Consider the following 25,408-nt stretch of genomic DNA (forward strand, 5'->3'; position numbering starts at 1 on the left):
CAAGAAACTGTGGCCAGGGTGCCCCCTTGGTCACGACTGATCTGGTAGGTCTTCCCATCGTCCCACTCGGTGGGTTGTACGACGTAAGGGACTTGCTCCCACTGGTCATCCAGTTTGTGGGCTTTTCTCTTCCGTTTCAGCACCACATCTCCTGGCTGGAAAGGACCTGCAGGCGCCTTCTGGTTGAACCGGTGCTCTTGCTGTTCTCGACTTCGACTGAGGTTTTTCTCCACATACTCCTGGATTTGCCGGTACTGGGCCCTCCTCCGACTTTCCCACTCTGCCGTTGAAGGGAGTGCTTCCGGAGCCTCCAACCCCATCTCCAGATCCACCGGCAGGCGGCCAGGCCGGGCCCTCATCAGATACGCTGGGGTGCACTTCGTCGAGCTGGATGGGATATTATTGTACATGTCGACCAAGTCGGGTAACTTTTCTGGCCACATGTTCCGTTCTTCCAGCGGTAGCGTCTTGAGGAGCCCCAGGACCAAGTGATTCATTTTCTCGCACATGCCGTTGGTTTGGGCGTGGTACGGAGTGGTCCGGATCTTCTTGCAGCCGTACAACTGGCAGAATTCGTGAAACACTTCTGTTTCAAAAGCCGGGCCTTGGTCAGTCAGCACCTTCTCGGGGTACCCATGGGGTCGGCAAAAATAGGCCTGGAACGCTCGGGCAGCGGTTCGACCAGTCAAGTCCTTAACGGGGACTACCACCATGAATCTTGAGTAGTGGTCTACCATGGTCAACGCGTAGGTGTACCCACTTCGGCTAGGGGTGAGTTTGACATGGTCCAGGGCGACCAGCTCCAGCGGCTGATGGGTGACTATGGGATGTAACGGTGCCCTCTGGCTAGTCTCGTCCTTTCTCCTCAGTGTACAAGGACCGCACTCTCGGCACCAGGCTTCCACCGATTCACGCATCCCACTCCAATAGAACCGCTCCCTCAACAGCATCTCCAGCTTCTTCCACCCGAAGTGGCCAGCACCATCATGGTATGCCCGCAGGACGGTAGCAACCTCAGCTTGAGGAACGATCAACTGGCATATTTTCTCATGGGTCTTTGGGTTGATCAGCTCACGGTACAGCCTCCCTTGGTGTAGGTAGAGCCGTTTTCGTTCTTTCCACAAGCGTTGGGCTTCGGCTGGAGCGGCAGGGTCTATTCCCATAGCACCTTGTTCCACCAGGGTCTTGACAAGGCGGACAGCCGGTGCTTGGTCCTGGGCGTCCTGCCACTCTTGACTGGGCCGCGGGTCCAGGTCCGCCCGTTGCTGACATACTTGTACCCTCTCAGTAGGCGGCTGGTGAAACGCAGGCAACTCAATCTCCTCGAGGTCGTCATCCTCACACCCCTCTTCTGACAAATGGGGCATCCGGGAGAGTGCATCTGCATTGATGTTGACACGACCAGCTCGGTACTTTATGGTGAAATCATAGTTGGCTAACCGGGCTACCCACCGCTGCTCCAGCGCGCCCAACTTGGCCGTGTCCAGGTGAGTTAGCGGATTGTTGTCCGTAAACGCAGTGAATTTTGCCGCCGCCAGGTAGTGGCGGAACCGCTCTGTGATAGCCCACACCAACGCCAATAGCTCGAGCTTGAAGGAGCTATAGTTCTCAGGGTTCCTTTCGGTCGGCCGGAGTTTTCGGCTGGCGTAGGCAATCACCTTCTCCTTCCCATCCTGGACCTGGGACAAGACCGCTCCTAGCCCCACGTTACTGGCGTCCGTGTGGAGGATGAACGGGCGCCCATAGTCAGGGTACGCCAAGACCTCTTCTCTGGTCAAGGCCGCCTTCAACTGGCCAAAGGACTCCTCATGCTTGTCCTCCCACAACAGTGGGGCTCCAATAGGTCTACCACCTTTGGTCTGTCCCACGAGGAGATCTTGCATGGGGGCAGCCATCTTCGTGTACCCCTTTATAAAGCGCCGATAGTACCCCACCAGACCCAGGAACTGCCTTACTTCCCTCACTGTGGTTGGTCTCGGCCAGCTCTGGATGGCAGTGATCTTCTCAGGGTCGGGGGCGACACCATCCGCACTCACCACGTGTCCTAGATACTGCACCCTGGGTTTCAGCAGATGGCACTTCGAGGGCTTCAACTTCATCCCGAACTTGGCAAGGGACGCGAACACCTCGGCCAGGTGCTCCAGATGGGCCTCATACGTCTGGGAATAAACAATCACATCATCCAAATACAGCAGGACGGTCTCGAAGTTTAAATGTCCCAGACAGCACTCCATCAACCGTTGGAAAGTCCCGGGGGCATTGCACAGCCCAAACGGCATGCTATTGAATTCGCATAGCCCCATCGGGGTGGTGAAGGCGGTCTTCTCCCGGTCCTCGGGGGGCCACGGCCACTTGCCAGTATCCGCTGGTGAGGTCAAGGGTCGAGAAGTAGTTTGCAGTTCTCAGTGCAGCCAAAGATTCTTCAATACGAGGCAATGGATAGGCATCTTTATGGGTTATCTGGTTGATCTTCCGGTAGTCCACACACATCCGCATGGTACCATCCTTCTTCTTGACCAATACCAACGGAGCGGCCCAGGGACTACAACTGTCCCGAATAACCCCTGCCTCCTTCATATTCTTCAACATATCCTTGGCACACTGATAATGTGCAGGGGGAATAGGTCTGTACCTCTCTTTGATAGGGGGATGTTCACCCGTGGGAATGTGGTTTTGGACCCCCTTGATCTGCCCAAAGTCTAGGGGGTGCTTACTGAAAACCTGTTCGTACTCCTGCACTACCCTGTGTACCCCTGCCCTGTGATGTGTAGGGGTATCATCAGTGCCCACATGTAGCTGTTGGTGCCACTCCTTGGTGTCCCCCTGGGGTGGGGAAGTGCTGGTGGTAGGTGGGAGTGTGGATGGACGGGCTTCCTGGATAGTGTGAGGGTCTAGGGTGAGCAGTTTGGCAATGGTGGCATACCGGGGAAGCCTAACCTCCTCTTCCCCACAGTTTAACACTCTCACAGGCACTCTCCCTTTCTTCACATCTACCACCCCTCGGGCGGCCACTACAGTGGGCCAGTGCTCAGAAGGCATGGGCTCCATCATCGCAGGGTAGTCACGCCCCTGAGGCCCTACTGCTGCCCTACACCAGATCATCATCTCACTCCTAGGGGGTACAGTCAATGGAGCAACATCCATCACTCGCACTCCACCAATCTCCCCTCCGGTTGAGCTTACATGCTGGCGGTACATCAGGGCGCGGATCTCACGCTGCACAGCCCTCTGCCGGCTCCCCGCCGCCGTGGCGGCTAGCTGCTGCAAAAGGTTCAGCACATCAGCCATGCAGTGTTCCATCACATTGGTCCCCAACACTATTTTCGGGTTATGATCACTAGGCTCATTCATGATCACAATCATACCCTGGTGTTGCAGTTCAGCTTGCCCCACTGTCATAGCCACCTCTTTATACCCCACCTGGGTCAATGGAAGTCCATTAGCGGCAATCAAATTTATACTATTGTCTGGAGGCGCCAGCTCGTCTGTGGCCCAATATCGCTGATACAATGTGTACGGTATGGTAGTTACCTGTGATCCAGTGTCCAAGAGAGCCATCACGGGTATGCCGTCCACAGCCACAGGGATGATAGGGCGGGCCCCGACGTATCGGTCTCGCCAGTCCGGGGGGCCACGGTGTTCTACTCCTGAGGATTGGCCCGGGGCCCCAGGGGTTGCTTGTTTAACGGGCACTGTCGGTAAACATGGCCCGGCTTACGGCACTTGTAGCAGATTGGAGGTCTGCTCCGCGGGTTGTTAGCGCTTCTCTGCTGCATCCAGGGAACATCTTCGGGACTGTCAGCAAGCTGTATCTGCGCTGGGGGCTGAGATCTGGTCAGAGGTTGAAGCGCAGCAAGGATTTTGGCAAGGTCTCCGTCCAGGCGACGGACCTGGGCTGCCAGTTCTTCCACTGTGCTGCTCGAGGCTGCGGGTAGTAGGGAGGTTGGTTTGGCTGGGGCCGCCACAACAGGAGCTGTCTCGACGGGCCACAGGACGGGTTCCAGAGCTTCAGCAGCTGGGGGCTGTAGTGCTTTAATAGCCCGCTCCTTTAACACAGCGAAGTCCACATCAGGGTGTTCCAGGGCCCACAGCCGGAGTTGTTTACGATCCTCAGGGGACCTCATCCCCTGCGCAAATTGCTCCACTAACATCTTATTGCTATCCGCCTCATTAATAGAGTTCACCCGCTTCAGCGTGCGGAGGGCGGTCTGCAGACGTAGAGCATAGTCCCGAATGCTATCCCCAGCTCGTTGCCGGCACTGGTAAAACTGCATCCTCAGCTCAGCTTCAGTCCGGGTCTCGAAGGCAGTCTGTAGCTTCTCGAAGATGGTGGCTACAGAGAGCCGGTCCCCCTCGGCCCAGGTCTCCGCTTCCTGCTCCGCCGCACCGGTTAGCTGGCCTAGCACTATCGCTGCACGTTGCTTATCAGTCAGGGGGTACAGCTCTAACAACGGGTTAAGCTTTTTCCGGAAGGCCTGCAAGGCATCCGGTTTCCCGTCATACTGCGGTAGCCAGGCAGCTCCGGGCGCATAGGGCAAGGAAAACGGCATGACCTGAGCAAGCGCGGGGGCCGCGGCACCTCCCGCCAGTACGGCCGGGACCTGGGCAGGCCCATTCCCATCCGCGGGTGCCGCTGCGGCTGCGACCACCGCTCCCCCAGCGGCTTCGTCGGGCGCTGAACATCTTGTTTCCGTCCCCCTTAGCTCTTTCCGGCCCCTCCTCTCTCGGGGCGGGGTTTTGGCCTTCGCGCCTCTACTGCTCGAGAAGACGCTCGAGCGGGAACTTTTCGCGCCAAAGATGGCGGCATCTGAAATTTTTCTGCCGGATACCTCCGGCGGTAACAAGGCGCACCTCTACCTGACGGCAGAGCGGTAAGATCCTGTTCGTGACGCCAAGTTGTCGCGGGCGGGGAGGAGGGTGTCAGCACACCGCGCTCACCCCTTCTGCTCGGGTCCGGCAGCTGCTCAGTGGTGGCTCGAGCAGGGGGCCGGATCCCGGGGTTCCTCGAGCGACACTCCTCGCCCGTGAGTGAAAGGGGGTGTTTGTTGGGGTTATAGTTCGTGACGCCACCCATGGTTGTGGTCATGGCACCACCGCTGCTCAGTGTGGGGGTCCCGGGGATGGTGATGGGAGCAGCCAGGTGTTGTGTTGCCCCTCCGTGGGTAGGGGTTGGTGATCCCGGGGCCCGGTGAAGAGATGTGAAGTGTAGGGCCTGGAGGGCGCAGGGACGCGGGGGCAGCGCTGTGCCTTGCGGCACTGTGGTACTCACTCAGCCTGAGACACGGACACAGTTTGTACGGTAAACCAACGGCTGGTAGGACGGTCCCACAGACGGTTGCACCTGCACTCCCGGTAGGTGACGGTGACGTCTCTCTTCCTTGCACCTGTTTGACTGATGGTAGCGGTGGATTCCCTCCGGTTACCCGCTCCCCGACTGCAATCTGGGCCGGAGGAGCTCTACACTTTGCCCGCAGGCGCTGGCCCTGGGGAAACTGGTGCCTTGGCGGTGGCGGTGTCTCCCCGGTAATGGTCGGGCTGTTGCCGTCAATCGGGACTTTGTTGCTGGGGGATCTGCGTCCCCTTCACTGACGGATTCGGCAAATTGGGCGACTCCTAGCCTTGCCGGGGTCCGAGAGGCCCCTGCCCTGATGCTGACTGTCCTTCGGAACACTGCTCCAGACCACCGGGCACACGGCCAACGGGGTCCTTCCAGGAACTTCCAAACGGTCCCCCTCCGGACAGTCACCGCCGTCGCTGACCTTGCTGTTCTAGCCCTACACACAGCTGGGCTCTCAGGCTTTGCACTCTCTCTGCGCTGTCACCACTTCTTGCTTTCCTCCTTTACTCCTTTTCTTTCCTCTACTTTCACTTCTGGTTGTTTACTCTAGCCCTTCACTGGACTTCACTCTTGCCCTCCCCGGGCTAATCTGCTGTTTACTCAAGCCCTGCCTGGGCTAATCTGCCTGGTAACTTCCTGCCTCCAGAGTTGTGAGCTCCTTGGTGGGCGGAGCCAACCGCCTGGCCCACCCCCTGGTGTGCATCAACAGACTCTTGGAGGAAGGCAACAAGGATTTCTGGTTAGCAGGTGTGCCTACCTGGAGTGTGGGGTGTGGTGGTGTTGTTATCTGTGTCCCCTGGCTTGCCCAGTGCGACACATTCCCCCTTAGCAAAATGCAGACCGTCCGCGGGCTGCCGTCCTACACCGGTTTTATTTTTCTGTAAAAAGGGGATAACAGGGTTAAACATATATACATTTCAATAACTCTTCCCAAGACGGGAGGCACATTTTACTTTTAACGTTTCAACGGTGTACGGTTACGGTTTCCGCTCTCTCCCACCCAAGCAACCTGGCCCTGATGCTGCCCCTAAAACCCAGGCAGCACCCCTTGACCCACAGTCCAGCACAAGTCACCCGAGCGGGATCTGTCCTTCCCTCCAGAGGGTAGCCACCGGTCCCTTTGGTGGCTGGGCCCTGGCCTGCTCTGCTCAGGGCCCTCCCTCCAACCTGCCTCTCCGGAGGCAGCATTGCGGAAACGGTAACGGTACCCAACATATTTACAAGCCACTAACGTTTGTGGTTGCCCTGCAGAGTTCACGGGCTTGTCCATGGATAGTTCCCATGCATTTTTAAACTTTTAACGGTCCCCACGGGGACAACGGTGCCGGCTCCAGCCGGTTGCAAATCACAGCTGACAATCAGGTGAAAACTCGGTTCAATCAGTGTTTTTCATTTTTCAAAACTTTCGACAAACTTTCAAACAACACACAACACTCTTTTACATTTGCGGGCCCCTCTTACTCATAGAACGGTCTCCCTGTACCTAAGTGGGGGTCTACCTAGGTTGGAACGGGTGGACCTTCGGGGCCCGGTGTCAGTGGTGCTAGACAGTGGGGTAGAGGGAACAATCGGTTCCTCCTCCCTGCTATAGTGTGGGGCAGGCGGAGGTGCAGGGGGGCTGGGTACAGGTTCATCCCTGGGCACTGGCACTGGTTCTGGCTCACGGTTAACCGCTTCCACCACTTCTTCATCCACGGGTTGTGGGAACAGTATCACTGGAAGTATCACCGCGCCGTTCTGTGTAGGCCAGTTTGCTGGGAAGTCACCCATTACAGTGTGGATTACCTCTGCTGCCTTTTCCACTGGTGGAGGAACCGGTACTTCAGCCTCTGCTTTTAACGCTGGGGGGCATTTCTTTAGATGGTCCCAAGAAACTGTGGCCAGGGTGCCCCCTTGGTCACGACTGATCTGGTAGGTCTTCCCATCGTCCCACTCGGTGGGTTATACGACGTAAGGGACTTGCTCCCACTGGTCATCCAGTTTGTGGGCTTTTCTCTTCCGTTTCAGCACCACATCTCCTGGCTGGAAAGGACCTGCAGGCGCCTTCTGGTTGAACCGGTGCTCTTGCTGTTCTCGACTTCGACTGAGGTTTTTCTCCACATACTCCTGGATTTGCCGGTACTGGGCCCTCCTCCGACTTTCCCACTCTGCCGTTGAAGGGAGTGCTTCCGGAGCCTCCAACCCCATCTCCAGATCCACCGGCAGGCGGCCAGGCCGGGCCCTCATCAGATACGCTGGGGTGCACTTCGTCGAGCTGGATGGGATATTATTGTACATGTCGACCAAGTCGGGTAACTTTTCTGGCCACATGTTCCGTTCTTCCAGCGGTAGCGTCTTGAGGAGCCCCAGGACCAAGTGATTCATTTTCTCGCACATGCCGTTGGTTTGGGCGTGGTACGGAGTGGTCCGGATCTTCTTGCAGCCGTACAACTGGCAGAATTCGTGAAACACTTCTGTTTCAAAAGCCGGGCCTTGGTCAGTCAGCACCTTCTCGGGGTACCCATGGGGTCGGCAAAAATAGGCCTGGAACGCTCGGGCAGCGGTTCGACCAGTCAAGTCCTTAACGGGGACTACCACCATGAATCTTGAGTAGTGGTCTACCATGGTCAAAGCGTAGGTGTACCCACTTCGGCTAGGGGTGAGTTTGACATGGTCCAGGGCGACCAGCTCCAGCGGCTGATGGGTGACTATGGGATGTAACGGTGCCCTCTGGCTAGTCTCGTCCTTTCTCCTCAGTGTACAAGGACCGCACTCTCGGCACCAGGCTTCCACCGATTCACGCATCCCACTCCAATAGAACCGCTCCCTCAACAGCATCTCCAGCTTCTTCCACCCGAAGTGGCCAGCACCATCATGGTATGCCCGCAGGACGGTAGCAACCTCAGCTTGAGGAACGATCAACTGGCATATTTTCTCATGGGTCTTTGGGTTGATCAGCTCACGGTACAGCCTCCCTTGGTGTAGGTAGAGCCGTTTTCGTTCTTTCCACAAGCGTTGGGCTTCGGCTGGAGCGGCAGGGTCTATTCCCATAGCACCTTGTTCCACCAGGGTCTTGACAAGGCGGACAGCCGGTGCTTGGTCCTGGGCGTCCTGCCACTCTTGACTGGGCCGCGGGTCCAGGTCCGCCCGTTGCTGACATACTTGTACCCTCTCAGTAGGCGGCTGGTGAAACGCAGGCAACTCAATCTCCTCGAGGTCGTCATCCTCACACCCCTCTTCTGACAAATGGGGCATCCGGGAGAGTGCATCTGCATTGATGTTGACACGACCAGCTCGGTACTTTATGGTGAAATCATAGTTGGCTAACCGGGCTACCCACCGCTGCTCCAGCGCGCCCAACTTGGCCGTGTCCAGGTGAGTTAGCGGATTGTTGTCCGTAAACGCAGTGAATTTTGCCGCCGCCAGGTAGTGGCGGAACCGCTCTGTGATAGCCCACACCAACGCCAATAGCTCGAGCTTGAAGGAGCTATAGTTCTCAGGGTTCCTTTCGGTCGGCCGGAGTTTTCGGCTGGCGTAGGCAATCACCTTCTCCTTCCCATCCTGGACCTGGGACAAGACCGCTCCTAGCCCCACGTTACTGGCGTCCGTGTGGAGGATGAACGGGCGCCCATAGTCAGGGTACGCCAAGACCTCTTCTCTGGTCAAGGCCGCCTTCAACTGGCCAAAGGACTCCTCATGCTTGTCCTCCCACAACAGTGGGGCTCCAATAGGTCTACCACCTTTGGTCTGTCCCACGAGGAGATCTTGCATGGGGGCAGCCATCTTCGTGTACCCCTTTATAAAGCGCCGATAGTACCCCACCAGACCCAGGAACTGCCTTACTTCCCTCACTGTGGTTGGTCTCGGCCAGCTCTGGATGGCAGTGATCTTCTCAGGGTCGGGGGCGACACCATCCGCACTCACCACGTGTCCTAGATACTGCACCCTGGGTTTCAGCAGATGGCACTTCGAGGGCTTCAACTTCATCCCGAACTTGGCAAGGGACGCGAACACCTCGGCCAGGTGCTCCAGATGGGCCTCATACGTCTGGGAATAAACAATCACATCATCCAAATACAGCAGGACGGTCTCGAAGTTTAAATGTCCCAGACAGCACTCCATCAACCGTTGGAAAGTCCCGGGGGCATTGCACAGCCCAAACGGCATGCTATTGAATTCGCATAGCCCCATCGGGGTGGTGAAGGCGGTCTTCTCCCGGTCCTCGGGGGGCCACGGCCACTTGCCAGTATCCGCTGGTGAGGTCAAGGGTCGAGAAGTAGTTTGCAGTTCTCAGTGCAGCCAAAGATTCTTCAATACGAGGCAATGGATAGGCATCTTTATGGGTTATCTGGTTGATCTTCCGGTAGTCCACACACATCCGCATGGTACCATCCTTCTTCTTGACCAATACCAACGGAGCGGCCCAGGGACTACAACTGTCCCGAATAACCCCTGCCTCCTTCATATTCTTCAACATATCCTTGGCACACTGATAATGTGCAGGGGGAATAGGTCTGTACCTCTCTTTGATAGGGGGATGTTCACCCGTGGGAATGTGGTTTTGGACCCCCTTGATCTGCCCAAAGTCTAGGGGGTGCTTACTGAAAACCTGTTCGTACTCCTGCACTACCCTGTGTACCCCTGCCCTGTGATGTGTAGGGGTATCATCAGTGCCCACATGTAGCTGTTGGTGCCACTCCTTGGTGTCCCCCTGGGGTGGGGAAGTGCTGGTGGTAGGTGGGAGTGTGGATGGACGGGCTTCCTGGATAGTGTGAGGGTCTAGGGTGAGCAGTTTGGCAATGGTGGCATACCGGGGAAGTCTAACCTCCTCTTCCCCACAGTTTAACACTCTCACAGGCACTCTCCCTTTCTTCACATCTACCACCCCTCGGGCGGCCACTACAGTGGGCCAGTGCTCAGAAGGCATGGGCTCCATCATCGCAGGGTAGTCACGCCCCTGAGGCCCTACTGCTGCCCTACACCAGATCATCATCTCACTCCTAGGGGGTACAGTCAATGGAGCAACATCCATCACTCGCACTCCACCAATCTCCCCTCCGGTTGAGCTTACATGCTGGCGGTACATCAGGGCGCGGATCTCACGCTGCACAGCCCTCTGCCGGCTCCCCGCCGCCGTGGCGGCTAGCTGCTGCAAAAGGTTCAGCACATCAGCCATGCAGTGTTCCATCACATTGGTCCCCAACACTATTTTCGGGTTATGATCACTAGGCTCATTCATGATCACAATCATACCCTGGTGTTGCAGTTCAGCTTGCCCCACTGTCATAGCCACCTCTTTATACCCCACCTGGGTCAATGGAAGTCCATTAGCGGCAATCAAATTTATACTATTGTCTGGAGGCGCCAGCTCGTCTGTGGCCCAATATCGCTGATACAATGTGTACGGTATGGTAGTTACCTGTGATCCAGTGTCCAAGAGAGCCATCACGGGTATGCCGTCCACAGCCACAGGGATGATAGGGCGGGCCCCGACGTATCGGTCTCGCCAGTCCGGGGGGCCACGGTGTTCTACTCCTGAGGATTGGCCCGGGGCCCCAGGGGTTGCTTGTTTAACGGGCACTGTCGGTAAACATGGCCCGGCTTACGGCACTTGTAGCAGATTGGAGGTCTGCTCCGCGGGTTGTTAGCGCTTCTCTGCTGCATCCAGGGAACATCTTCGGGACTGTCAGCAAGCTGTATCTGCGCTGGGGGCTGAGATCTGGTCAGAGGTTGAAGCGCAGCAAGGATTTTGGCAAGGTCTCCGTCCAGGCGACGGACCTGGGCTGCCAGTTCTTCCACTGTGCTGCTCGAGGCTGCGGGTAGTAGGGAGGTTGGTTTGGCTGGGGCCGCCACAACAGGAGCTGTCTCGACGGGCCACAGGACGGGTTCCAGAGCTTCAGCAGCTGGGGGCTGTAGTGCTTTAATAGCCCGCTCCTTTAACACAGCGAAGTCCACATCAGGGTGTTCCAGGGCCCACAGCCGGAGTTGTTTACGATCCTCAGGGGACCTCATCCCCTGCGCAAATTGCTCCACTAACATCTTATTGCTATCCGCCTCATTAATAGAGTTCACCCGCTTCAGCGTGCGGAGGGCGGTCTGCAGACGTAGAGCATAGTCCCGAATGCTATCCCCAGCTCGTTGCCGGCACTGGTAAAACTGCATCCTCAGCTCAGCTTCAGTCCGGGTCTCGAAGGCAGTCTGTAGCTTCTCGAAGATGGTGGCTACAGAGAGCCGGTCCCCCTCGGCCCAGGTCTCCGCTTCCTGCTCCGCCGCACCGGTTAGCTGGCCTAGCACTATCGCTGCACGTTGCTTATCAGTCAGGGGGTACAGCTCTAACAACGGGTTAAGCTTTTTCCGGAAGGCCTGCAAGGCATCCGGTTTCCCGTCATACTGCGGTAGCCAGGCAGCTCCGGGCGCATAGGGCAAGGAAAACGGCATGACCTGAGCAAGCGCGGGGGCCGCGGCACCTCCCGCCAGTACGGCCGGGACCTGGGCAGGCCCATTCCCATCCGCGGGTGCCGCTGCGGCTGCGACCACCGCTCCCCCAGCGGCTTCGTCGGGCGCTGAACATCTTGTTTCCGTCCCCCTTAGCTCTTTCCGGCCCCTCCTCTCTCGGGGCGGGGTTTTGGCCTTCGCGCCTCTACTGCTCGAGAAGACGCTCGAGCGGGAACTTTTCGCGCCAAAGATGGCGGCATCTGAAATTTTTCTGCCGGATACCTCCGGCGGTAACAAGGCGCACCTCTACCTGACGGCAGAGCGGTAAGATCCTGTTCGTGACGCCAAGTTGTCGCGGGCGGGGAGGAGGGTGTCAGCACACCGCGCTCACCCCTTCTGCTCGGGTCCGGCAGCTGCTCAGTGGTGGCTCGAGCAGGGGGCCGGATCCCGGGGTTCCTCGAGCGACACTCCTCGCCCGTGAGTGAAAGGGGGTGTTTGTTGGGGTTATAGTTCGTGACGCCACCCACGGTTGTGGTGATGGCACCACCGCTGCTCAGTGTGGGGGTCCCGGGGATGGTGATGGGAGCAGCCAGGTGTTGTGTTGCCCCTCCGTGGGTAGGGGTTGGTGATCCCGGGGCCCGGTGAAGAGATGTGAAGTGTAGGGCCTGGAGGGCGCAGGGACGCGGGGGCAGCGCTGTGCCTTGCGGCACTGTGGTACTCACTCAGCCTGAGACACGGACACAGTTTGTACGGTAAACCAACGGCTGGTAGGACGGTCCCACAGACGGTTGCACCTGCACTCCCGGTAGGTGACGGTGACGTCTCTCTTCCTTGCACCTGTTTGACTGATGGTAGCGGTGGATTCCCTCCGGTTACCCGCTCCCCGACTGCAATCTGGGCCGGAGGAGCTCTACACTTTGCCCGCAGGCGCTGGCCCTGGGGAAACTGGTGCCTTGGCGGTGGCGGTGTCTCCCCGGTAATGGTCGGGCTGTTGCCGTCAATCGGGACTTTGTTGCTGGGGGATCTGCGTCCCCTTCACTGACGGATTCGGCAAATTGGGCGACTCCTAGCCTTGCCGGGGTCCGAGAGGCCCCTGCCCTGATGCTGACTGTCCTTCGGAACACTGCTCCAGACCACCGGGCACACGGCCAACGGGGTCCTTCCAGGAACTTCCAAACGGTCCCCCTCCGGACAGTCACCGCCGTCGCTGACCTTGCTGTTCTAGCCCTACACACAGCTGGGCTCTCAGGCTTTGCACTCTCTCTGCGCTGTCACCACTTCTTGCTTTCCTCCTTTACTCCTTTTCTTTCCTCTACTTTCACTTCTGGTTGTTTACTCTAGCCCTTCACTGGACTTCACTCTTGCCCTCCCCGGGCTAATCTGCTGTTTACTCAAGCCCTGCCTGGGCTAATCTGCCTGGTAACTTCCTGCCTCCAGAGTTGTGAGCTCCTTGGTGGGCGGAGCCAACCGCCTGGCCCACCCCCTGGTGTGCATCAACAGACTCTTGGAGGAAGGCAACAAGGATTTCTGGTTAGCAGGTGTGCCTACCTGGAGTGTGGGGTGTGGTGGTGTTGTTATCTGTGTCCCCTGGCTTGCCCAGGGCGACACAGAACTACAAGTCGCAGAATGACTCACACGCACAAGCAGGATGTCTTTCAGGGATTTTACTCACTGATGGTGGCAGGGTGAGTAAGCCGGGCGTAGCTGGGATGAACCAGGCTGGAACCAGGTGTCCTTCAGGCTGACTTATGAGGGTGGCTACCAACTCGCCTTCCTTAGCCCGTTGTGTTTTGGGGTAACCCCTGCTTGAAGCCCTGCTGGGGTCGCCCAGGGAAGTTGCTGGTGCCTCTCTCCCCTTCTTTTTGGCCCGTTTGCTTGTAGCCTGGACCAGGTCACTCCGGCTGCTTGCCTCCTGTGAGCTATGGGCCCTCACTTTGCTACGTGGCTGCGGACTCTGTGGTGTTGTCTTGGGGGTGTAAAGTGCCCCCTCATGCAGGTTTGGCAAAGGAAAGGTGAATCTATCCCTGCACTGGGACCTGCTACCCGTTTGGGCCTGGTATCTCCCTGACAGTCTCCTTACTTTCCACTCCGTTGCTCTCTCTTTAGCTGTGTGTGGATTTCGGGCAGCACTCCCAGGTGACCGTTCTCCCCCGTCGGTAGTCACTGCGCGTACGTTGTCAGAATTGTGTAGAGCTACAGGGTCTGCTTCTGCCCTCCCTGAACTTCACCACTCAACTGTCTTCGGCTCACTCTTCCCTCCTCTCCTGTTCTTGCCTACGTCACCTAGCAACCAGGCTCTCTACCACACCCCTCGAGTGGAGATGGAGGCTTCGCCCCCTCCTGGGATCCCCAGGGGTCCTCTCAAAGGTAAATGTGTGAGACCTGATCACTATGCGCCTGTGTAGTCACACCTCGGTCAGCCTTCTGGATTACCTGTTTTGTACTGTCCCCAGCATGGGTGCAGTACTCAGTGGTGCCTGACCAGGTCAGGGGCGCCACATTCCCCCTTAGTTATCACCAGCACGTCCTCGGGCTGCAAGACAACATTTTAAAATGCGTAAAACAGTAAAACATGGTAAAACGTTTTAAAACCATCAGGTACCATACATCACCACCCTCCACCCACAAGTCCGTTAACCCACCCTAAACCCTCTCAGGCGGCAGGTCACCGGTTTCTTTTGGTAACCAGGTCTGGGCCATCAGCTTCCCCAGACCTTTCTTCCCATCTGCCTCTCCTGTTGGCCGCGCCTTCAGCCACTTCTGGCAGGATGTAGTGGCAGCTTTCATGGTCTGGTGGTTTCAGGGTATACCTGGCCTGGTGGAGCCGCGCCTTCAGCCTCTTCTGGCAGGATGTAGAGGCGGCCTCCACAGTTGGTGCTGACCAGGTACCCTCTTTGTGGTGGAGAGCCAGGCCCCATAAACAGGCGTGCTCCCTGGTAGTGGTGGTACCTCTTTGGTAACTATAAACACTGCGAGAGTTTGTGGCTATAGCCAGTTCATAGCCTTAAGGTTCATGGGTTAAAGTGCAAAAGGGTTTCTCACACAAGTTCATGTGGGCACGTGCTTAAACTTAAACGTTGCAAAACTTTTCAAACTTTAACTTGCTGTACTTCTTACTTTACTTTACATGGACTTTGCTCCTTCTTCCTCCTCACCAGGGCTTGGGCCTGTAGGGCTGTGGCACCTGTCATCATCTGTAGTGGTTTCATCAATGAGTTCTTTGTATTTTCTTTCCTCTTCTTCTGTGTCTGTTTCTTTTTCTCTTTCCTCATCTTGTAGTGTTAAGACAGCAGGGTTACTGCAGGGATTTCTGGGGCATGGTGTAACATCTAGTGCGTACCATCCGCGTTCTCCTTGGTGTTTGGTGAATTCTACTGAGTCTCCTATCTGTAGGTTTCTTCCTGGATGTCCTCTAGGTAAATGGGCTCTAACATCCCTTCTGTTCACAAATATGCCTTCTTTTATACCAGGTGCTACTATAAAGCCATATCCAGACCTTAGATTGAAGTCTTCTACAACTCCTCGACAAAGTGGGCCTCTGACCTGCGATTTGGCCCTTCTCAAGGACCGCTTTTCCTCTAAGTCTCTGGCCGTGACCTCGTCCCTCTTCTCGGGAGACTGCGGTGCAGGTGGGTCCCTTGTCCTGCTGCGGCGCCGTGTCCTGCGGGCTGGGTTCTGCCTGGCTGCTATCTCACCGCTTGCAGGCTCCCAGGTGAGGTATCTGGACAAATCTTCCTCAGCGGAGGATGTCGGGCCCTCTTCATCCCAGCGGGAGTACGGCAGCATCTCTGGCTCTTGGACTGGTGCTGCATCCACTGCTGATGGCTCTGGGGTCAGCTTCTCAGCTTCCTGGCCTCCCCTCCCCCTTAGTTCTTCTGGGCACTCCTCTTGTGGCAGCGCTAGGGATGGATTTTCATCAGCAGGCCAGGGCGGGGGACCCTTTGGCATGAATGTTGCAGGAGTCTTCCTGTGAGTTTGCGGAGGGAGCAGATACCGGTCCACCATCTCCTTTGGGAAGTGGGCCTCTAGATCAGCCTTCAGCTTCCAGTATTCGGGGTCCTCCCCCAGCAGGGACTTCCTAGCAGGGACTTCCTTGGGCTGGGGAGCGGTGTCTCCTCTGGCCTTGCAGGCCGGGGTAAATAGTTGTACGGTCTTGTCTTAGCGGGCCGAGCCTGGCGTGGCAGCGGCCTGGATTGGCGTCGCAGCTGCGATGGGATCTGTGCGGGCCGAGCAGGGCATCGCTGCGGCGGCCTGGATTGGCGTCGCAGCTGCGATGGGATCTGTGCGGGCCGGGCTGGGCGCTTCTGCGGCCTGGATTGGCGTCGCAGCTGCAGCCGGTCCTTGGCGGGCCGCACCTGACGTGGCTGCGGCCTGGTTCAGCACCTCACTTGCGGCGCGGACGAGCGTCGCTGCTGCGGTGGGGTCTTGGCGGGCCGGGCCTAGCATGGCGGCGGCCTGGGTCAGCGTCACACCTGCGGCGTGGAGGAGGGTCGCGGCGGCAGCCGGAACTTTGCGGGCTGGGCTGGGCATCGTTGCGGCGGCCTGGGCTCGACGGGCCGCACATGGCGTGGCTGCGGCCTGATTCAGCGTCGCCGCACCGGGCATCTCTCCAGGGACCGCGGGCATGGCAGCAGGGGTCGGGGCACTCGCGCTGACAGGGGCAACACAGGACTCACCCATCGGTAACATCGTCGGGGCCTGGTCTGGCACTCGTCGTGCGGTTCCCCTCTCGTAGGCCTGAACCGCCGCAGCCATCTCCTGCAGCTCCGCACGTCCCTCTCGGATCTGCTGCACGATCCTCGCTTCCAGTCGGTTACTGAACTGGGCAAGCTCCCAGGACCACCAGGCAGCGGAACCCGGCTCTGGGCTCCTATCTTCAGACGCCATCTTCACCACGTCGTCGCCGCTCTGCAGATCTTTTCTCAGCAGCAGACCTCCGACTCTTCCTTGCAGTCTCAGTGCCAGTTCCTTCACTGCCTTGAACTCTTCTCCCAACAGCAGGCTTATCAGTTTCTGCTCTGCCTTTTCCAGCAGCAGGCTTCTGGCTCCCTTTCCTTCCCGACGTCTCTGAACGCCTCCGCTCTCAACACTTGCGAGACCAGGACCCTTCAGGGGATCTCTGGGTAGCCACACCTCTTCGTGGGCGGTAACTTCTCCCAGCGCGGGCTGCTGTTGTTTTTCAGCGCGCTTTTCATGGTGGCAATATGGCGGCGCTTCCAATTTTCCAAGCGGACCGCCCAGGCACATGGTCACCTGTCTGAACAGGTCTAGTCCTTATCCTGTTCGTGACGCCAGATGTGTGGGGCCCCGAGGTTCGGTGTCGGTGCAGCGGTGCATTACCTTCAGGGACTCCACGCGGCTGGATCTTGTCACAGGTAGGAAATCCTCTATTTTGATTGTCGTGACGCCACTCTCAGAATTGCGGTCAGTGGAGACCGCCACTGCAGGTTAGGGGTGCCTGGGGCTGATAGTAGGTGCAGTCAGTTGTAATAGCCTCCTGAGAGTGAGGCATGCCCCAGGGTCCCGTGTAGGTGTGTGGAACTACAAGTCGCAGAATGACTCACACGCACAAGCAGGATGTCTTTCAGGGATTTTACTCACTGATGGTGGCAGGGTGAGTAACCCGGGCGTAGCTGGGATGAACCAGGCTGGAACCAGGTGTCCTTCAGGCTGACTTATGAGGGTGGCTACCAACTCGCCTTCCTTAGCCCGTTGTGTTTTGGGGTAACCCCTGCTTGAAGCCCTGCTGGGGTCGCCCAGGGAAGTTGCTGGTGCCTCTCTCCCCTTCTTTTTGGCCCGTTTGCTTGTAGCCTGGACCAGGTCACTCCGGCTGCTTGCCTCCTGTGAGCTATGGGCCCTCACTTTGCTACGTGGCTGCGGACTCTGTGGTGTTGTCTTGGGGGTGTAAAGTGCCCCCTCATGCAGGTTTGGCAAAGGAAAGGTGAATCTATCCCTGCACTGGGACCTGCTACCCGTTTGGGCCTGGTATCTCCCTGACAGTCTCCTTACTTTCCACTCCGTTGCTCTCTCTTTAGCTGTGTGTGGATTTCGGGCAGCACTCCCAGGTGACCGTTCTCCCCCGTCGGTAGTCACTGCGCGTACGTTGTCAGAATTGTGTAGAGCTACAGGGTCTGCTTCTGCCCTCCCTGAACTTCACCACTCAACTGTCTTCGGCTCACTCTTCCCTCCTCTCCTGTTCTTGCCTACGTCACCTAGCAACCAGGCTCTCTACCACACCCCTCGAGTGGAGATGGAGGCTTCGCCCCCTCCTGGGATCCCCAGGGGTCCTCTCAAAGGTAAATGTGTGAGACCTGATCACTATGCGCCTGTGTAGTCACACCTCGGTCAGCCTTCTGGATTACCTGTTTTGTACTGTCCCCAGCATGGGTGCAGTACTCAGTGGTGCCTGACCAGGTCAGGGGCGCCACACGGCCACTAATCTTATCAACATACCCCTGCATTTGAGCCTCAAGGAACAAATTGCGATCACTCAGTTGCAGGAATTGGGCAATTCTCATATCAAAACATCAACACCCCCTAGTTTTTCCACCAAAAACCCTAGTTTCTATCCAATTGCATCCAGAACCCCCCTAATGGATACTTTCCAAGACCTTTTGGAAATGGAGGTCAGGAGCATACTGTCTAAGAAATCCCAAACTTGTAATAATCTTACATTTGGAGAGAGGAAAGCCCTCAAGCATCTGAAAAACAATGACAACATTGTGATACGCAGGGCTGACAAAGGAGGGGCAGTGGTAGTGATTGACAGTGGCCTATATGTTAAAGGAATTAATGCGATTTTGAGGGATGAATCTACATACAAGAAGCTCTCATGTGACCCTACATCGGATATTTCATCTAAACTGCAAGCCCTTTTATTAAGGGGCTTTGAATGGGGCATCTTTACCAAAAAAATCCAGGATTACCTGTTTGTGGAATCCCCAATATGCCCCATTTTTCAAGGCCTCCCCAAGGTCCACAAGAATCTATTCCCCCCCCCACTCAGACCTATAGTAGCCAGTACAGGATCCCTATTGAGTAATCTGAGTAGTTGGTTGGCTCATCAAATCCAACCGTTAATGAAACGCACTGTAGGCTACATCAGGGACACGAAAAACCTACTGCAGAGTTTAGAAAAAATTCCTTGGACGGAAGACTCCTACTGGATTATGAGTGATGTTGTTTCATTATACCCTAGTATTCCACACAGGGAAGCCATACAAGCCCTTTATTTTCACCTTGAGAAGTATAGCCCACTGGATGATGTAGTGAAAGAATTCATTCTCATGGTGACAGGTTTTTTACTGACTCACAATTTTTTCGAATTCAATGGCGATTTTTATCTCCAGATAGCGGGTTGCCCGATGGGAGCAAGTTTCTCCTGCGCCTTGGCGAATATCTACATGGCCTACTGGGAGGAACAGTACATCTACACGGACAATAACCCCTTTATGGGTACCCTTGTCTGGTACGCTAGGTACATAGACGACCAGATTTTAATTTGCAAAACTGGCCAATTTGATACCCCCCAGGAGGCCATGAATAACATCAAGGCATATTTTGACAATAATTCCCTCAATCTAAAATTCGATATGAATTTATATATGGAAACAGCTCCTTTTTTGGATGTCCTACTATCTGGAGAACCAGCCACAGGCTCGATACATTCCACCTTATTCAGGAAGCCGACTAGTGGAAATACATCCCTTTATGCCACCAGCTGCCACATACCCCACACTATTAACAACTTACCTGTGGGGGAACTTCTACGAGCCAAACGTTTGTGCTCTACTGAAGCTTCGTACCATAAGGAAGCTAGTAATCAAAGGGAGACTCAGGAAAAGAGGATACTCAGATTCAATTCTTAGGAGGGCTTCTTCCATTGCTGCTAATCGACCTAGGGCCACATTATTGATGGACCGTCCTACACCCCCTAAGATTGGGGATCGTGTTACATTTTCAACACCTTTCAGTACAGATTTCTTTAAAATCAGACAAACCCTCTTACGTTTTGTTCCCTTACTTTGTCAGGATGCCACCTTAAGTCACATTCTTCAATCAGGTGTTAACATAGTAGCCAGGAAGGCAAATACTATAGGTAACTCAGTTGCGCCCAGTAGATATGCCGCCAATAAATCTGGTAAATCGGGCAAAAACTGGCTCAGTATCCAGGGATCCTTCAAATGTGGATCCAATCGCTGCGGACTTTGCAAGTTTATGCTTAATAATAAATTCATTTTGGGTAGCGATGGGGAAAATTTTGATATCAGGACTTTTATCAATTGTTCTTCTACACACATTATTTATGTAGCAACATGTACCTTATGTTGTAAGAATTATGTGGGTTGTACCTCACGTACCCTAAGGACAAGGATTTCGGAACACTTACGTATTCCAATGGCTGCCCAGGATAAAGCTTCTTTGAACTATGCTACACTTGTCAGAAAGCGTTCCCTATCAGGATTGACTAGACACTACATCGAGAACCATGCAGGAGATTTTTCTACACTTAGGATTACGGGCATTGAACATATTCCTAGACCTCCACGTGGAGGTGATTGGTTTAAAGCCTTACTACTGGCGGAGGCTAAGTGGATTCTTAAATTAAATTCCAGATACCCTAACGGATTTAATTATCGCTCCAACCTGAGGTTTATTTTTTAGCAGACAGATACGCCCGTGCACCCATGATCCTGAGTTAGTGGGGTAGTATAATTATGGGGATTTTTTGTTTCCTGCACCTGTAGTTCCTCCTGTCACAGCTCAGGACCTGTGTATAATGTGTCCTGCACTGGTAGTTCCTCCTGTCAGAGCTCAGGGCCCGGGTATAATGTGCTTTGCTCTTGTAGTTCCTCCTGTCACAGCTCAGGACCTGTGTATATAATGTGTCCTGCACTTGTAGTTCCTCCTGTCACAGCTCAGGACCTGTGTATAACGTGTTCTGCTCTTGTAGTTCCTCCTGTCAGAGCTCTGGGCCCGGGTGTAATGTGTTTTGCACTTGTAGTTCCTCCTGTCGGAGCTCAGGGCCCGTGTATATGTGTCCTGTACTTATAGTTCCTCCTGTCAGAGCTCAGGGCTGTGTATAATGTGTCTTGCACTTGTAGTTCCTCCTGTCAGAGTTCAGGGCCCAGGTATAATGTGTTCTACACTTGTTGTTCCTCCTGTCACAGTTCAGGACCTGTGTATAATGTGTCCTGCTCTAGTAGTTCCTCCTGTCAGAGCTCAGGGCCTGAGTAAAAAATGTGTCCTGCACTTGTAGTTCCTCCTGTCAGAGCTCAGGGCCCGGGTATAATGTGTCTTACATTTGTAGTTCCTCTTGTCAGAGCTCAGGGTCTGCGTATAATTTGTCCTGCACTTGTAGTTCCTCCTGTCAGAGCTCAGGGCCCGGGTATAATGTGTCCTACACTTGTAGTTCCTTCTGTCAGAGCACAGGGCCTGGGTACAATATGTCCTGCACTTGTAATTCCTTCTGTCAGAGCTCAGTACCTGTGTATATTGTGTCCTACACTTGTAGTTCCTTCTGTTAGAGCTCAGTGCCCGGGTTTAATGTGTTCTGTACTTGTAGTTCCTCCTGTCAGAGCTCAGGGCCCGGGTATAATTTGTCCTGCTCTTGTAGTTCGTCCTGTCAGAGTTCAGGGCCCGGGTATAATGTGTCCTGCACTTGTAGTTCCTCCTGTCAGAGCTCAGGGCTCGGGTATAATATGTCCTGCACTTGTAGTTCCTTCTGTCAGAGCTCTGAGCCCATATATAATGTGTCCTGCACTTGTTTCCTTATGTATTTTCCTACCTATATTTCCCCCCCCCCTCCCCTCGTTTGAACCAAGGGGAGATTCATTTACACACATATAACTAATGTGGATCCCCGTATGGTGGTGGAATATATTTATATCCATTCTAGATTATGCGAAATGATTTAATACAACTTTGACACATTGAACATATAAATTTTACATTTTTGGAACATTAATGCCCACCAGATCAATTAATACCAAATTCTTTGTTATTTTTACATCTACTTTTATTCTTATTTATATATATTTCTTTATATTTATTTTCATTTCATTTCTATATTTATACTTATATTTATTCCTATTTTTTATTTATATCTACTTTTTTCCCCTTCCTGTTTTTTTGTACATATAATCAATTTTATATATTAATCACATAACCCTAACTGAAGAGTGACTCCATTAACTTTGACTTCCACCTGATGTTTGCATGTAATTAGCATATTTCCACTCCTCCCTTCTACTCATTCATCAGATTAGTCTATTTCAGTAGCTCTGCAGTGTTCATGAGACACTTATGATTAAGGACTTTTTTGCTTTTATAACCGTCCGAAACGCGTAAAGTTATCATGACTTCCATGCTTTCCATCTGAGTGGATACTTGGTCTTCACGCTATTTTTAATGATGTTTCAATAAATTTTGGATGTTTTTACCAAAGGAGATTTTGTGCCGGATCATCCTTTTCTTTTCACTCCACGTTGCCAGTCACAAATAGGGCCCCGCATTACACCCTTCCCTCACAGCTAACACACAGCCAACCACAAAACCCTAGTCACCCCCCTCAGGGCTTGATAGACACACCAGGGTGCGGAACCAGGCGGTTGGAAGACGCCCCCCGAGGAGTCCTAGACAGCCTGGGGCGGGAAAGTAGAGGGAGAAGTCGAGAGTTCAAGTTGGAGAGGTGTGTGTGGCTGGAGCTGTGTGCAGCTCCAGCCGAGGCGAGAACCCAAGTTGAACAGGTGCCAGGGTAGGAGCCCTGGTGCCCTGGTGCCTTTGGCTAGGAGGCAGACGGCGGTCTCCGTCTGCAGGAGCCGGGAAGACGGCTTGGTGGAACTGAGGTAGACCGGGACAGGGTCGTGGCCCACTGATACCGACCCGGGGACCCGACTCGGAAACCAGAGCACAAAATGGCGGTACTCAGACCCTGAAGCTAGGTGCAGAAGCGACTGGGGGCTAGCTAATTAACTGATTGCGGACAGGACTAGAGGTCCTGTCCCACCCAAAGTCCCGACTGAAGGCAATAGCCCACCGACGGGGATAAAAGGCCACTGCCACAGCTCAGAGATCCCACGGGCCAGCGTCTGCGGTCAAAGGGCTCCTTAGGCAACCACAAGCCAGGAGCGGACTCCTGAAGTTGCAAGCACAGGCAGTCCACCATCTTACACAGGTGCAGGAGAAAGACAGAGACCACCAGCCGGGTGCGGGAACCCGAATGCAGCCGGCTGCGGGCACCGACCACCATCACCTTGGTTTATCAGAGGCTCGTGTGTGTTTCTAAAAGTGAGTACATCAGCACCCTGCGGTCGCCCATGTCCCTCCATCGCCAGGCTCCCCAACAGGTCCCGGGGCCACCATCCCTGCCCATGGAGGAGTTAACAACTTGCTGCACAACATCTCCCCCGGGTGCCCCATAACTGCAGCGGTGGTGTCCAATATCACCACACACCATGGGTGGCGTCACAAACTCCATACGGCTCCGCCCGTACATTTACGTCCCACATACACCATCCCATCACTACCCCTTTTCATTTGAAGTGACCGTGAGGCCCCCGGGTCCAGAGACCCTCGAGCCACCCACGGAAGGGCCGGATCCGAGCAGCTCGGCTGCTGAGAGCGGGGCGGTACACTATCGCAACGGGAGTGCGGTGGAATGAACATCTGTCTATGCTTAGTGGTGCTGACAGGAGCAGTGGTGAGTGGGGCTGGGGGCATACAAATCTGGTTAGGGGGCTGTGGGCATACAGATCTGGTGAGGGGGGGGCTGGAGGCATACAGCTCAGGTGGGGGGGCTGGGGGCATACAGCTCAGGTGGGAGGGTTGGGGGCATAAATATCTGGGGGGGGGGCTGGAGGCATACAGATCTGGTGGTGGGGTGCTAGGGGCATACAGTTCTGGTGGGAGGGCTGGGGGCATAAAGATCTGATGGGGTGATGGGGGCATACAGATCTGATGAGACGAACTAGGGGCATACAGATCTGATGAAGCGGGCTAGGGGCATACAGATCTGTTGGGGAGGTGGGGGTTGACGCCCTGGACTAGCCAGGTAGTCACAGACATAACACCATACACACCCCCTTCCCCTGGACAGTCCCATCAGTCAAACAAAAAACCTTGTTGCCTCCCTCCAGAGTCTGATGTCCACACCAGGTGGGGCGGAGCCAGGTGGTTGGCCCCACCCACCGAGGAGTTCACAGGTCTGGAGGCGGGAAAAGTGACAGATTCGTTTGAGAGTTGAAAGTGAGAGGACAGAAACTGTCAGTGTCTGGGTAGGGGCCCAGACACAAACAGCAAGGTCGGCAGATGGTGATGGCCATCTGCAGGAGTTAGTGGATCTCTGCGGAACTGTAAGACCGGGGTGGGGCGGTGGCTCGCCGGTACCGAGCCGGGGAGCGGAGTGAAGCTAAACACAAAGGCAGGGCCATTGGACCCCAACTAGGCTTGGAGCTGCCGACAACGGTCAAATCCGAAAGTGACCGGAACCCCAGGGGTTTCCTAACACCCAAGACCCGAGAGAAGGCAACAGTCCACACCGTGAGGATACACAGCCACCGCCACAGGCTAGAGATCCAAGGGCCAGAGCCTGCGGCCAAAACGGGCTCCTTCCATACCTATACGCCGGGGAGCGGACTACCGTTGGGAAACTATCGGAGTCAACACACTCTACACAGGTGCAGGGAAAGACAGCCACCATCTCCCTGTCCGGGGAGAGCAAAAACACTGCAGCCGGCTGCGGGACCCATCCATCCAGCCGTTTGGTTTACCAGAGACTCTGTGGATTTGTGCCTGAGTGAGTACAATAGTGGCATCCGGCACCGCGCTGTGCTGCCCCTGCAACCCTGCACCCCGGCCATCCAGCCTCCCCGTATCACCACCGGGCCCCGGGATCACCAACCCCTGCCCACGGAGGGGACGACATCCTAGCTGCTCCCTACCATCGCTCCCGGGATCCCCGTCACCAGCAGCGGTGGTGCTCATTATCACCACGACACGTGGTTGGCGTCACGAACTATCTCCTCAAATAAACCACCCCCTTTTCACTCGTGGGCGAGGAGCGCTGCTCGAGTCCCCGGGTCCGGCCCACCGCTCGAGCCACCGAGCAGCAGCAGAAGCCCCGGACCCGAGCGTAGCGAGCGCGGCCCCTCCGCCCGCGACAGAGGCATACAGATTTGGTGGGGGGGCTGGAAGCATACAGATCTGGTGGGAGGGCTGGAGGCATACAGTTCTGGTGTGGGGGCTAGGGGCATACAGTTCTGGTGGGTGGCTAGGGGCATACAGATCTGGTGGGGGGGCTGGGGGCATACAGATCTTGTGGGGGGCTGGGGGTATAAATATTTCTTGGGGGGCTGGAGGCATACAGATCTGGTGGAGGGGGCTGGAGGCATACAGATCTGATGGGGGGGGGGGGCTGCTGTCCCCTGCTGTAATGTCCCCTGCAGTATTGAGTCCATTGTTTAATAATGTGCTCCTCCTGGTTTCCTTCTGTCCCCTATTATGCCATTGTTTACACACAATAAAAGATATTCTCATCTCTCCTCCGTGCCTGCGGAGCCTCCAGCTGCTTCTTGAAGTCCTCAGGCACACAGATCTCTTCGTGATAGCGTCTGGTGTACGGAGCGGCCGCTGCAGGATGTTGTCATGGCTTTACTG

Source organism: Anomaloglossus baeobatrachus, chromosome 10 (assembly GCF_048569485.1).
Source record: "Anomaloglossus baeobatrachus isolate aAnoBae1 chromosome 10, aAnoBae1.hap1, whole genome shotgun sequence".
Lineage (NCBI taxonomy): Eukaryota > Metazoa > Chordata > Amphibia > Anura > Aromobatidae > Anomaloglossus > Anomaloglossus baeobatrachus.